The 14,039-nt window shown below is 43.2% G+C and overlaps 1 long non-coding RNA gene across 1 annotated transcript in view; it reads right to left on the reverse strand.

Moving 5' to 3' along the window:
- Positions 1 to 6,228: 6,228 nt before the first annotated feature.
- LOC307176890 overlaps positions 6,229 to 14,039 on the reverse strand; it is a 58,004-nt gene continuing 50,193 nt past the window's right edge. The window contains exon 4 of the long non-coding RNA XR_013824933.1: positions 6,229 to 6,352. This is a non-coding gene — a long non-coding RNA (uncharacterized lncRNA). The remainder of the gene's footprint in view (positions 6,353 to 14,039) is intronic.

The raw sequence follows: 14,039 nt of genomic DNA on the forward strand, positions 1-14,039 counted from the left end.
ATAAAATGAGTGACATAAGAAGACAACTGACAGCACATTTCGAATTATATTGTAGAAACCACACATAACTAAATATTGGCAGTCACTGCCCTCTGAGTCGTCTGCCATTTGCCACAGGCCCTTGTCCTCAGCCCATATGAGACAGCCTGGGACCTGGGACCCTTTGCTGCAATGCTTGCACCTGGACAAATGTCTCCTCTCCTCAAGCAACAGAATACAAAGAAACTACAAGGGACAAAAAAATAACTGTGTGCATGTACGGTTGGGGCAAATTATGGATAACAAGATACAAAAAGACCAAAAAAGCCCAACTGCCACTTCTGAAGAGCCAGGAGCAAAAAAAGGGTACTGCACATGCCCCCTGCACTCAACACCACCAAAGGGATGGGCAAAATACCTAGGCCACGCCTCCGGCCCGACCCCTAGACACACCCCTACCCTCACGTCATATAAGGAACAAGCTCGTGCGCCCTCCACCCTCCACCCCCCGGGAGCGAGCGAGCAAGGGAACCTGTGGCTTGTTCTTGCTTCCCCCTCTGCTGCAGCAGGGGCCCCAATAAAGCCTTACCTGAATTTCTTGTCTGGCCTCTTATCAATTTCTACTGATTAAGGGAGGCCAAGAACCCTGGTCGGTAACACACAGAGTAAGTATCAGTGCTCCTGAGAGCTCTGTCTTGGGCCCTATTTTCTTTTCACTTTACACCTTCCCTTGAGTGCGAGCATTCCCTCCCTGACTTCACATACGATCCACATTCTGACAGTTCCCAAGTCTCTGTTTCTAGTCCCAGGCTCTCTGCTGTGCTTCAGACCACTCAATTTCCACTAATAAGCTCTAATAGCGCTGTCCCACAGACACTGAAAATTCACCCCAACCGTGCCCACCCAAACTGCCCCTCCTTCTCAGGTCCCGACATCAACAATGGCGACACTTTCTGAACAAGAAGCCAGAAGCCTGGGTGTCATCCTTGACTTCTGTACTGAAATCCCACCAGCCACCAAATATCTATTGATTCTGCCTCCCAAATAACCTCTTGAATTTGTTGACTTATCTGCCTTCCCTTCTGCACTGTCCTAGCTATTCACTCACCGCCTGAATTATGTAACCATTTCCTAACCATTCCCCTTGGTCCAGTCTTGGCTGCCTCCAAACCATGCTCCACATTACAGCCATAGCCATCTCTTGAAATCTGATCATGTCCTTCCATTGCTTAAAACCTTTCAGGGCCTCCTCATTACACTGGTCCAAATGACTTTCTGCAGTTACAAGGCTCATCTTTTTTTTTTTTTTTTTTTTTTTTTTTTTGAGGTACGCAGGCCTCTCACCGTTGGAGCACAGGCTCCGGACACGCAGGCCCAGCGGCCATGGCTCACGGGCCGAGCCGCTCCGCGGCATGTGGGATCTTCCCGGGCCGGGGCACGAACCTGTGTCCCCTGCATCGGCAGGCGGACTCTCAACCACTGCGCCACCAGGGAAGCCCACAAGGCTCATCTTGATTTGGTCTCGATTACTTCTCCAGCTGCTTCTCCTACCCATTCTCCTTGTACATTCCTCTGCAAATACACTGAGCTCCATTTAGTGCTAGGAATCCAGCAGGCTTACCTTTGTACTGGGATCTTTGTACATGCTATTTCCAGAAGCACTTTCACCACCGTCACCCCCTTCTTTTCCTCTTTTCCTGGCTTATTCAGCTTAAACGTTATTTTTTTCAAGGCAGCTCACCCCAATTCCCCAGGGTGGGGTTAGCTGCCCTTGTCATATACCCTCTGTAGTGGGATGAATGATGGCCCCTCACATCCTAATTCCCAGAACCTGTGAATGTTATACTTTCATCAGAAAAATAAGTGTCTCTTTGCAGATGTACTTAAGGATCTTGAGATGAGATGATTCTGGATTATCCAGGTAGACCTTAAATACAATGACACATGTCTTTATAAGAGACACAGAGAAAAGAGGAAAAGGCCATGTGAGGAAGGAGACAAAGGTTGGAGTGACGCAGCCGCAAGCCGAGGAACACCTAGAGCCGCTAGAAGCTGGAAGAGGCAAGACAGGATTCTCCCCCGGAGCCTTCAGAGGAAGCACGGCTCTGCGGACACCATGATTTCAGACTTCTAGCCTCCAGAACTGTGAGAAAAGAAACTTCTGTTGCTAGGCCACCAAGTTTGTGTCAATTTGTTTCAGCAGCCGCAGGAAACCAAGGCATCCCCCGCCTTCTTCCATGAGACCTCTTATCACAGTGCTTCAAAGTGGCCTTTTTATCAATACTTGTTTGCCTTCCTGACTTGCAAAGTCTCATGAAGGCAGTAGCGATTGACCTAATCGCAGGCTGGGGTTCCGAAAATAAAGCCGGGTGAGCACTAAGGCAAACTACTAGAAACTTCTCCCGCAGGACTGAATTTTCCCAGCAGGTGAACTCAGCATCTTTGTGTGCTGAGAAAGGATTACAGTTTGCCATGACGTCTGTTCTCCCCAGAAGGGCTGGTTGGGACCTGGGGCTTCAGAGCAGCCCACTACAGCATCCATATATTAGTACGTTCTTTGTGTACCATGGATTAAAAAAGGCTGGCAAATACTGCTAAGGTTAGGAGTCACTAAAGCTTCCTGAAATTGAAACATGAATAGGACTATCTACATAATTTGTGGGCCCCAGTGCAAAACGAAAATGCAGGCCTCTGATTCAAGAATCATGAAGAATTTCAAGACAGCCACAGAAGAGCATTAAACCAAGTGTGGGCTCCTGTGTAGTTAATTGCATGAAGCCGACCCTGATCACAATAGAAAGATGTGCTGAAAATGGATACGACGTTGTTTTGTGAAATGAGCCAAATGGGTAGGAGGGTAGTCAGGGGCACAAGGTAAGGGACTACTGCAATAACCCAGGAAGGCAGAGGTGAAGAGACCGTGGGCTAGGGTGGTTTCATGGCAGTGCTAAGGGAAGAAAAAGGCAAATCCAGGAGGTGATGTGTGCTCAGAGGCAGGGATGCTGCAGGGTCTTTCCAGACTTAGAGCAGGGAGAGGCGTCGGGGAGCCCTGGAGGAATCTGGAACACTCATGTGTCATTGACATTGTCCTGGGAGCTGCAGTAGGCGGGAATGGCTAGAGCTCAACGGAGACCAGAGTGAACAGGGGCACTTACTCCACAAAGGAACCACATACAGCTGTCAGGCTGTAGCCTAGCAACTCGACGGCTATAGTGAGGGTGATGGACAGAAAAGGTGGCAGGGGAAGAGGACACACCCTCAGATGCTTCCAGGTGCCAGAATGTGTGAGGATGAGTTGTGGTGGGGACCATCGAGAGCTCAGAACCATCCCCAGTGACAGCCAGCACCGTACATGGTTATGTGGGAACACAGGGGCAGAATGGCCAGAGATGCAGATTTTGAAAGAGAACCTGGGGATCCAGAATGGTGAAACCTCCCAATTTTTAAGTGTGGACAACTAAGCTAACTATTCTTCTATAAATACTATAAGCCAAACTAAACGCACCCATAGGCTAGATCTGGCTCCTGGGACTCAGCTTGCAGCCTCTGCACAGGGGGCAGCGGATAAGAGCTGGGCGGGGCTCAAATCCTGTCTCTGCCACTTGACCAGCGGAGCCCTTCTAAGCCTCACTTCTCCATATGGTGGGGACTATTTTAGGATCTGCCTCTCAGGGTAGTAGTGAGGAATAAATGCATCTTTTAGGTAAAGCACAGATGACAGTAACTGGTATGTAAAACTGTGCTGTGCACTGTATATATTCTATTTTATTTTATGCTCACAACCATGCAGTCAAATTGGCTTTATTACAAAATACCCATTTTCCAGAGGTGGGTCGGAAAGAAAGTCTCAGAGATGAGAACTCACTTGCCTCAAATCACACACACCAAGTCTGAGCAAGCCTGAAGGCCTTATTTCGGCCTCCAAAGGTATTGCTTTTTAAAAAGTCTCTCTTACCCTGTACTGACTCGTATTTTATTTTAGAGGTTTCTAGAAAGAATGTTCCAGCCAATGGTACTTTCACAAGAAAAATTTTAATAATAAAAAACTCCAGAAAGGAAAAAACAGTCTCTTCCTCTTCAACCTCCACACTTAAACACACACACACACATTCAAAACAAAAGTAACGAAAGGTGCCAGAACATTTCCCCTCCCCACCCTCCCCTCAATCCAATGGACTCTTAAATAACACTATTTTAGGGAATACATTATTCTTTGTATTTTCCCAATTCCTCAGGACAACCACTGCAATCCTATTCTTTAAATCTTTTTTAAATTTTATACAATTTTTAAAGGTTACTTTCCATTTACACTTATTACAAAACATCGGCTATATTCCCTATATTGTACATTACATCCTTGAACCTGTCTTATACCCAGTAGTTTGTACCTCCAACTCCCCCATCTCTATACTTCCCCTCCCCGCTTTCCCACTGGTAACCACTAGTTTGTTCTCTACACAGTATCTGTGAGTCTGCTTCTGTTATGTTATATTCACTAGTTCGTTGTATTTTTTTAGATTCCACGTGTAAGTAATATACAGACTGCAATCCTATTCTGCCTCAGAGGGGCAGGAGTTGATAGTATAATGGATAAGGGGCCTATGCACAGGCCCTAAGGCAAGAGATTAACAGGTAGGACCCTAATGCCTTTATGGAGTAGACCAACTCCCTTGTGTCCACTCAGCAGTGGTGACAGGTGTCAGCGCCAAGCACAGGGCCCTAGGGCCTCTGTGCCCTGGAAGGCACTTAGGCATTTGCTCAGTGGCGTATGCTTCATGTACACGCTCCAGTCCCACAAACTGATCATTCCATTTCCCATTTCTCCTCGGGGCCTTTGCCTCTGGAGCTGGATCTTCCAGCAACCAGATCTTCCAGCAACCAGAATTTCTTTTCTTAAAGAGAGAAAAGGAAAGAAAAGATTTGCATTGTTTGTAGGTCTGAAAGTAGCAGGAATTTTAACTTGTTCCTGGAACAAATTCTGGGGAATTTGAATTGGGAGTAGAATTGGGGTAGGCGTGGGGAAGGTCCCAGCTGGGCAAGCCTTGACAATAACGTGATTTGTTTCCCTTCCAAAGCCGAACATGGCATCTCAGCCTGCAAAGGGGAGCTTTCTTCTGAACCTGTGGGATGGGAGCGCTGATTTCGTCCTCCAGACTAGGAAATGAAGGCATTAAGCGGGGAGGACTCGAATCGAAATGTCATCTGGCCATAACACTTGCCTAAACAATACATATTTTGTTTTGAAGGAACGTCTCTTCGGTCTTTTCATGGGTAGGATTTCAGACTAAGATGTTCCTCTTTCCTAACCACCAGATTGAAACTGAATATTGCCTCAGTCCAAGGGGTACAATACTGCTGTTATTTCTGTAATTCACAGCAGAAGCTAAGTCCTGAAGCTTGACCCAAGCCAGCTGACATTTTTAGGCCCTGGGCTGGTAACTACCAAATGGTTTTCTTTTCTTCACACTTTTCTGGACTCTTTCAGAGAATCGGGAGGCTGTTTTCTCCGTGTTTTCTCAACAGGGAAAACTGAAAGCTAATAGGCGTTTATGCCATTAAGAAAAATAATGGTTGCAGTTAGCTAGTAGTTAATCATGATTGTAAGTGATTGCAAATCTCTTGAGTTGCACTAACGCTACAAACAAATAAATGAGGGTTTCAATGCTTTCCCCACTGGTGAAAAGCACAGATTAAGCTCAACTCTGGCCAAAGCCGTGCTCCAGTGCCGCAGGGAAACACTGGGTCACCAAAGACGTGATCTCTGCCCCCACTGAAATTACAGGAACGCAAGAGCAGGGCACCCCCAGGCACACACATGCACACACCCCCAGTAGATAGCACAGTCTCCAAGGTGTACATGGGTGTGCAAGTTCATGTCTAAATCAATGGCTTGAATTCAGATTGCATTTGCCAATATAAATTATACCCTAAAGGCTGAATAAGTTCTTGGGCTGGCAAATCACAGCCCATTTGCTTCTTCAGACAACCGTAGGATTTGTCCACCTTTTGTAACATTGTTTCTATGGACTAACTTATTGATCTCCATGGTCCTGATAGTAAATTCCAGAAGCTTTATGTCACCACCCTGCTGGAGAGAGCGTCCCCTCCTCTCTCCTTTTACTGGGATTCTGTTTTCTTCAGGGTTCCAGTGGGGGTGGGGTGATGGTACTCGACCATTGATGGGAGTATTGAGTGGTAGGGGACTTGGGTGAAGCTGGAAAATCGGGGAGGCCTCCGGGACATTCAGGGAGCAGTTTGTCTTTAGGAAGGAGTTTAAGTCTTAGCCGTGGCACTTATTAGTCCTGGAGCCTCAGGTGACACCTTCTTGTTGAGTCTCTCAGCTGGCCTGGACCCTATGAATCTGTTTCCACATCTGGAAAATGGGAACAATGATAATAACAAATGATGCTCCCCTCATGGGGTTGTCGTGAAGATAAGGGGATGGAATCTGAGAAAGCACCTAACATGATGTGCCGTCCCAGAGCTGGCATTCAGTAAATACCAAATTTGGATCTGTTAGAGGAAGAGAGAGCATGTACAAAAGTATAAACAAGTACAAATACATTGAATGCAAGCTATATACAGGCTGAGAAATAGGTGTGGAGTGGTGTGGAGATGAGGTAATTTGTGGGCCAGCAGATAAAGCTATCCAGGGAGACTCTGAGAAACTTCCACATGGACGCCTCTCTATAGGACATATCTCTTAGCATGGCCAGGCTTTTGGGGTTCTTCGCGGTCATGTGGGTTTGGTCAAGGCTTCCGTGTGCAGCTCTTGGCTCTGCTTCTGTTCCCGCTGATAAGAAGGAGCTCAGCTCCACCCGTGGAAGGTCTTAAGATTTAGAAGTCAGACCGCAGAATGCTCAGTTAAATTTGAATTTCAAATAAACGGTAAATAATTGTTTAGTATAAGGATGTCCTGTGCAATATTTGCAATGTACTTATATTTTTTAAAAATCCATCGTTTATCTGAGATTGAAATTGAACTGATTGTCCTGTATCGTATTTGGAGACCCTACCCCTGTCACCCCCAAATCGCAAGGGACCAAGGGCAGAACTCAGCAGGATACTCCACACTGACCTCTTGGGGAAGAGAAATTAACTACACCCTGGGAGGTTGGATAGATTCAGGAAAAATCATGAGGACAGTGCTGAAGGACACAAAGGACTTCCGTTGTCAAAAAGCTCTATCACCTCCCCTCTCTTCAACTCTCCTCTTTGGATCAGGGACACTCCTTGAATGAACACCAAGATTGATGTCCCTGGACTGTGTGGCTTTGGGAATTCAGCCCCAGAGGCAGAATGCTGCCTGCCTTGGTTAAGGATCTGAAAGAAATTACGTGTGACCTTAGGCCAGGGTTTCTCTAGATTCCAATCAGTCCTCCACCTCAGAGTCAAGCCTTAGAGGATCAAATCCACTGCTCTCCTCAGTGCCCATCATTTTTATGCTTTCCTGATGAATACGGGGACCTTTCATTGGTCCTGTGATCTGAGGAGGTGGAGCTTAGTAAATTCTTAGGATAACAACACAGCTTGAAGAGAAAGATCTGAGGAGGCAAAGAGAAACTTGAAAATATAAAAATGATGATATCACTGACAGAAGTTTGGAGGGAGGTGATGTTAGAAGAATGTAAAAGAACCAATTTCTTTTTTTTTTTTATAAGGTTGATTTTCTTTCTTTTTTCTTTTTTTTTTTTTCTTTTTGCCCACGTTGGGTCTTAGTTGTGACACGTGGGATCTTCGTTGAGGCATGTGGGATCTTTTTGTTGCAGCGCGTGAGCTCTTCGTTGCAGCCTGCGGACTTCTCTCTAGTTGTGGCACATGGGCTCCAGAGCACATGGGCTCTGTAGTTGCAGCACGAGGGCTCTCTCACTGAGGCACGCGAGCTCAGTAGCTGTGATGTGTGGGCTTAGTTGCCCCGAGGCATGTGGGATCTTAGTTCCCCGTCCAGGGATCAAACCTGAGCCCCCTGCATTGGAAGGCGGACTCAAACCCTGGACCACCAGGGAAGTCCCAAAGCACTAATTTCTTAATCGTATATAGTGGGGAGTAAGCCAGTGCTGTTGAAAGCTGGTGGAATAAGACACAAGTACATAATTTAGAGTTATACACATAATCAACAGAAAAACTTAAAAAAGAGTAATAAAACTAACCAAACTCAAGAAATGGGAAGTAGTGTAAGAAAGGCAAAGAGAGTGAAGAGGTATTCACTCTTCTTTTAGAATAGGAAGTAAAAAGAAAAAAACTGTTAAAAGTTTATAAATAAAGACATGTAAGTGTATCAGCTAAAAACTAAAACAATGGTTCGTGTTCTGCTTGCATCTCATGGCTGTGGCTGCCAGTCTCCAAGATGGCTTCCGATGGTCCTTGCCTCTTGGATTGCACACTCTGTGTAGTCCCCTCCCACATGGCACCAAGAATTGGTCTATGTGACCAATATAATACTAGAGAAGTAATGATGTATAACTCCTGAAATTTAGGATAATTTGTTATGCAGCAGTAGATAACTAATACAGTGGCTGTCGGTTTGCTGAGTCTCTGCACCGCAAAACGTCTCACGATGAGACTCAGGAGGAATGAGTAGCCCCTGGAACATCTGTTCTCATGGCAGAGAAGAGCCAAAGGGGAGTGGAAGCTCACAAGGGCATTAAACCGTCTGCTTAGAACTGGAATACGTGACTGCTGCTCACATTTCATTGGTTAAAGCAAGGACATGGCTGAGTCTGTTTAGGGTAGGTAGGTATTTTTCTTCCACAAAAGGGCAGAGATGAATAATTCTCCTACTGGGAAAAAGGACATCAATAATCAGTAATTGGGAATTATAATACATTTGATTCCAAGAGGCATAATGTATTTGATAACATACAACTAAAATATCTCTGGAAGCATATTCAGAATAATGATAACATTGGTTACTTCTGGAGGAAGAGACCTGGGTGTCTGAGGAATGGGATGGGAGGGAGATTTTTCACTAAATGCCTTTTGAATATTTTAAATGAGATCTAAGTAAATATAGAAGTATTTACTTCTATAAGTATTAAAAATACTTACTTGAAATTAAAATTTAAAGTGGGGAGGGGGTGTGAGCCTTCTATTTTGAAATGTATCATTACTAGGGAGATACTTGGAGAACCACTAGTTATTTATGGAGAATGGAGTGAGGGTAAGGCATGAGGAGTGAGAGGCTTAGATGTTTTGTTTAGGTCCTGTTAGTTACTATTTAAAATAAAACAAACTTCTGGGCTTCCCTGGTGGCGCAGTGGTTGAGAGTCCGCCTGCCGATGCAGGGGACATGGGTCCGTGCCCCGGTCCGGGAAGATCCCACATGCCGCGGAGCGGCTGGGCCCGTGAGCCATGGCCACTGAGCCTACGCGTCCGGAGCCTGTGTTCCGCAACGGGAGAGGCCACAACAGTGAGAGGCCCGCGTACCGCAAAAACAAAAACAAAAACAAAATAAAATAAAACAAACTTCTGCTTCCAGCAAGATGGAGTAGATGTACTTTTCCCTATTTCTTCACCAAGGACAACTAAAATCCCTGGACATTATATTTAAAACAAACATTAGATGTTACTGAAAGATAGAGAGAAGACAGACCAGCTAGGCACCTGGGGACCTGAGAAATGATATGGTCATGAGTTCCCTGAGTTCCCTTTTTACCTCATACAGCCAAGATTTGGAGCTGAAGAAGCCAGTGATGAAAGAAATGTTCACATATTGAGGTATGAGGAGTTGTTCTGGCTTATATGCTAGCCAGAACAGCCTGTCTTTTCTCCTGTCAAACATGCATTGTACAGTTGCTTTAACCATTAAAGAAAAGAATGTATTAAAAATCAAAATGGGGTGGGCTTCCCTGGTGGCGCAGTGGTTGAGAGTCCGCCTGCCGATGCAGGGGACACGGGTTCGTGCCCCGGTCCAGGAAGATCCCACATGCCGCAGAGCGGCTGGGCCCGTGAGCCATGGCCGCTGAGCCTGCGCGTCCGGAGACTGTGCTCCGCAACGGGACAGGCCGCAACAGTGAGAGGCCTGCGTACCGCAAAAAAAAAAAAAAAAAAAAAAAAATCAAAATGGGGTAACTGTGGTTTGAGCATTCAAAATGGAGCCGGGTGGCCATTGTGGATGCTGTTTCAGACATGTTCCTGCATCATTGAGAACTTGAATTTTCCAACTATATCAAACTCAAGGACACCACCTTGAGATATTGTTCTCAAAACAATATCTGCTAGCAGCTGCCAGCTGCAATCTCATGGTCTCTAGGTCTCCCTTTGTAACTATGCAACCATTTCGGACCCCAACCAATTCTTACTGTTTAACAGCACCCTTACTTCTTGCAGTTCCAATTACAATCCTTGATAAACAACTCATGTAACTAACTGTAACCTTGCAGATTTTGCCTACATAAGCCTCCCGCATTTTGTAATACAGTGAAACACAATTCGAGTGCTTCTTGAATCTGTGTTTCCTGGGCTATAGTCCTCAATTCGGCTTGAATAAAACTTTTCTATTCCTATGATAGATTGTTTACTGATTATTTCCATTCATCAGCAACCTGGATTTGTCCTCCTCCCGGCAGTTACACGAGTGGTCCATTCTCTCCCCTACCCCAACCTCCTGCCACAGCAGTATCAGAAAAAGCCACTTAAAAACAGAAGGTTTAAATAAGATCCAGAATTTTGTGACATACTTTGATATACAGCTTTCTATCGGTTTCCTGTGTCTGCAGCAAAAAATTACCACAAACTTTGTGATTTAAAAAACAGAAATGTATTCTCTCACATTTCTGAAGGCCAGAAGTTAGAAAGAAAGGTGCTGGCAGGGCAGCTCTCCTTCTGGAGGCCTTAGGGAAGATCTGTTTTTTTGCCTCTTCGAGAGTCTTGTGGTAGTTGGCATTCTTCGACTTGTAGCCACTCCAATCTCTTTCTCTGTGATTACACTGCATCCTCCTTTTCTATCTATCTCCTCTGTGTGTCTCTTACAAAGACACTTGTCATTAAATTTAGGTCCCACCTGGATAATCCAGGATGGTCTCCTCATCTCAAGATCCTTACCTTCATTACATCCGCAAAGAACCTTTTCCCAAATAAGGTCACATTGATTCATTCCAGGGATCATGGCATGGACATATCTTTTGGGGGAAATACCATTTGACCCACTCTAAGATTTAGATCAATTCTATCAAAAATCTCAGCAAGATTTTCTGTAGACATAGACAAGATTATTCTAAAATTATACAGAAAGGAAAAGAATTTAGAATAGCTAAAACAATTTTGAAAAATAAGAATGAAATGAAAGAAATCAGTCTACTGGATTTCAAGATGATATATAGCTATAGAAATCAAGATTGTGTGATATTGGTGGGGGAACAGACACATGGATCAATAGAACACAACAGAGAGCCTAGAAATAGACTCACACAAATATGCACTACTGGTTTTTGACAAAAAGTGCCCCCCCCCCCAAAAAAAGGAAAGAAAATAAAAGAAAAAGGAAGGATTGTGGTTCTGGAGTAATTGGACACCTATAGGCAAATACATGAAACTCAACCTAAGTCTCACATTTCATACAAAATTAACTCAAAATGGATCATGAACATCTAAAATGCATAACTATAAAACTGCTAGAGGGGCTTCCCTGGTGGCGCAGTGGTTGAGAATCTGCCTGCTAATGCAGGGGACACGGGTTCGAGCCCTGGTCTGGGAGGATCCCACATGCTGCGGAGCAACTAGGCCCGTGAGCCACAACTACTGAGCCTGCGTGTCTGGAGCCTGTGCTCCGCAACAAGAGAGGCCGCGACAGTGAGAGGCCCGCGCACCGCGATGAAGAGTGGCCCCCGCTTGCCACAACTAGAGAAAGCCCTAGCACAGAAACGAAGACCCAACACAGCCAAAAATAAAAATGAATTTAAAAATTCAATTGTATATTAAGTGAAACTTAAAAAAAAACTGCTAGAAAAAACAATAGAATATTTTCAGGATCTAGGGCAAAGAGTTATTAGACTTGACAATAAAAGTACAATGTATAAAAGGAAAAATTGATAAATTAGAAATTTTAAAAATTTGATCTGTGAAAGACTCAAGAGGAAGAAAAGGCAAGGTACATATTGGGAGAAAATATTTACAAACCTCATATCTGACAAAGGACTAATAGCTAGTATATACAAAGAATGCTCAAAACCCAAAAATGAACAAAACAAACAATCCAGTTAGAAAATGGGCAAAACATATGCAGAGACATTTCACCATGGAGAATATACAAATATCAATAGGCACATGAAAAAAGTTTCAGCATCATTAGTCATATGGAAAATGAAAATTATAACTGTGATGAGCTATTTCTACTCACCTATGAGAATGGCTAAAATAAAAAATAGTGACAACACCAAATGGCGGCAAGAATGTAGAGAAACTGGATGACTCATACATTGCTGTGGAAATGTAAAATGGTACAGCCATGGAAAACGGTTTGTCAATTTCTTAAAAAACTAAACACGCAACCATCAAATGATGCACGAATTGCATCTCTAGGAATTTATCCTAGAGCGATGAAGACTTATGTTTACGCAAAAAGCGGTACATGAATATTTATCGCAGCTTTATTTGTGACAGCCCAAAATAGGAAGCAACCCAGGTGTACTTAAATGGGTGAATGATTAAACAAGCGGTGATGCATCCATACCTGGGAACACCAGCAGCAATAAGAGAGAACAATCTATCGATACACACAAGAATCTGGACGAATCACCAGAAAATTATGCTGAATGAAAAAAGCCAGTCCCCAAAGATTATATACTGTGTGATTCCACTTATGTAATACTTTTGAAACGACAAAATTACAGAAATGTAGAATAGATTAGCAGTTGCAAGGGATTATGGGGAGGGTGGGAGGGATGCAGCTATAAAAGGGCAACATGAGGGATCCTTGTGATAATGGAAATGTTCTGTATCTTGACTGTCTCGATGCCAAATGTCCTGGTTGTGATATTGTACTATGATTGGAGGAAACTGGGTAAAGGGTAAAGGGTATTTCTCTATATTACTTCTTAGAATTGCATGTGAATCTACAACTGTAAAACCTGAAAACCTGGGTAAAGGGTAAAGGGTATTTCTCTATATTACTTCTTAGAATTGCATGTGAATCTACAACTGTAAAACTGAAAAAACCATACTTCAATTAAAAAGAAATGTGAAACAAACTAAAACAATGTTCATATATTATTGAATTTATAATTAAAAATAAACAACGTACCAGGAAAATATATTTAACATAAATTGCAAAGCGTTAATGTTATTATTGTAACATGATCTTCAGGTAATCATTAAGAACAGACAGCATAATAGAAAAATAAGCAAAAGTTATAAGCAAGCGATTCTCAAACTAAGAAATGCAATGGCCAGTAAGTAGTGTGACATGAGTTTCATTTGCTTCCCTTCTGGTTAGCACCCCTTTCCACTCAAAACACTCTAAACTGCACAGTAAGTTATATGATCATCTCACTGATAAACCGCTAAAAAGGCGTTCACCTTCACAAATAGTGAAAGAAAAGTGAAAAACCAAGTTATTGTTTTCCCCTATCAGCTTGTTAAAGAATAAATTTTGCTAATTCTCACTGTGGGCAGAGGCGTGGGAAAGGTGCATCTTATGTTCTGTTGGTGAGAGTATAAATTGGTTCAGTTCTCTTGAGGGTCATTTGTCAATATGTACTAAAACCCTTTAAAAAGTACATTCTTATGAACAGCAATTCCATTTCTAGAAAATTAGACAAGTATTCATAGATGGATATTCAAGAATTTTCACTGAAATGTCGTGTAGACATTGAAGACAATCCAAATAGCAAATGTTCATTAATATATAAATACTGGTACATACATACAGGTAGATATAATGGAATATATATACATATAAATATATATTATATACATGTCTAAAGATAGTAAAATTAGCATATCTTGGTTAGTGGGTTACTTGTTAATGCTAATTTGCTCCTTTATACTAGTCTAAACTAGTGACAAAAATCACATACTATTTTTATAATATTAACATAGCAAATCTATTTTAAAAGAATCCT

The sequence above is a fragment of the Stenella coeruleoalba genome (assembly GCF_951394435.1).
Source record: "Stenella coeruleoalba genome assembly, chromosome: 18".
In the NCBI taxonomy this organism is placed as follows: domain Eukaryota; kingdom Metazoa; phylum Chordata; class Mammalia; order Artiodactyla; family Delphinidae; genus Stenella; species Stenella coeruleoalba.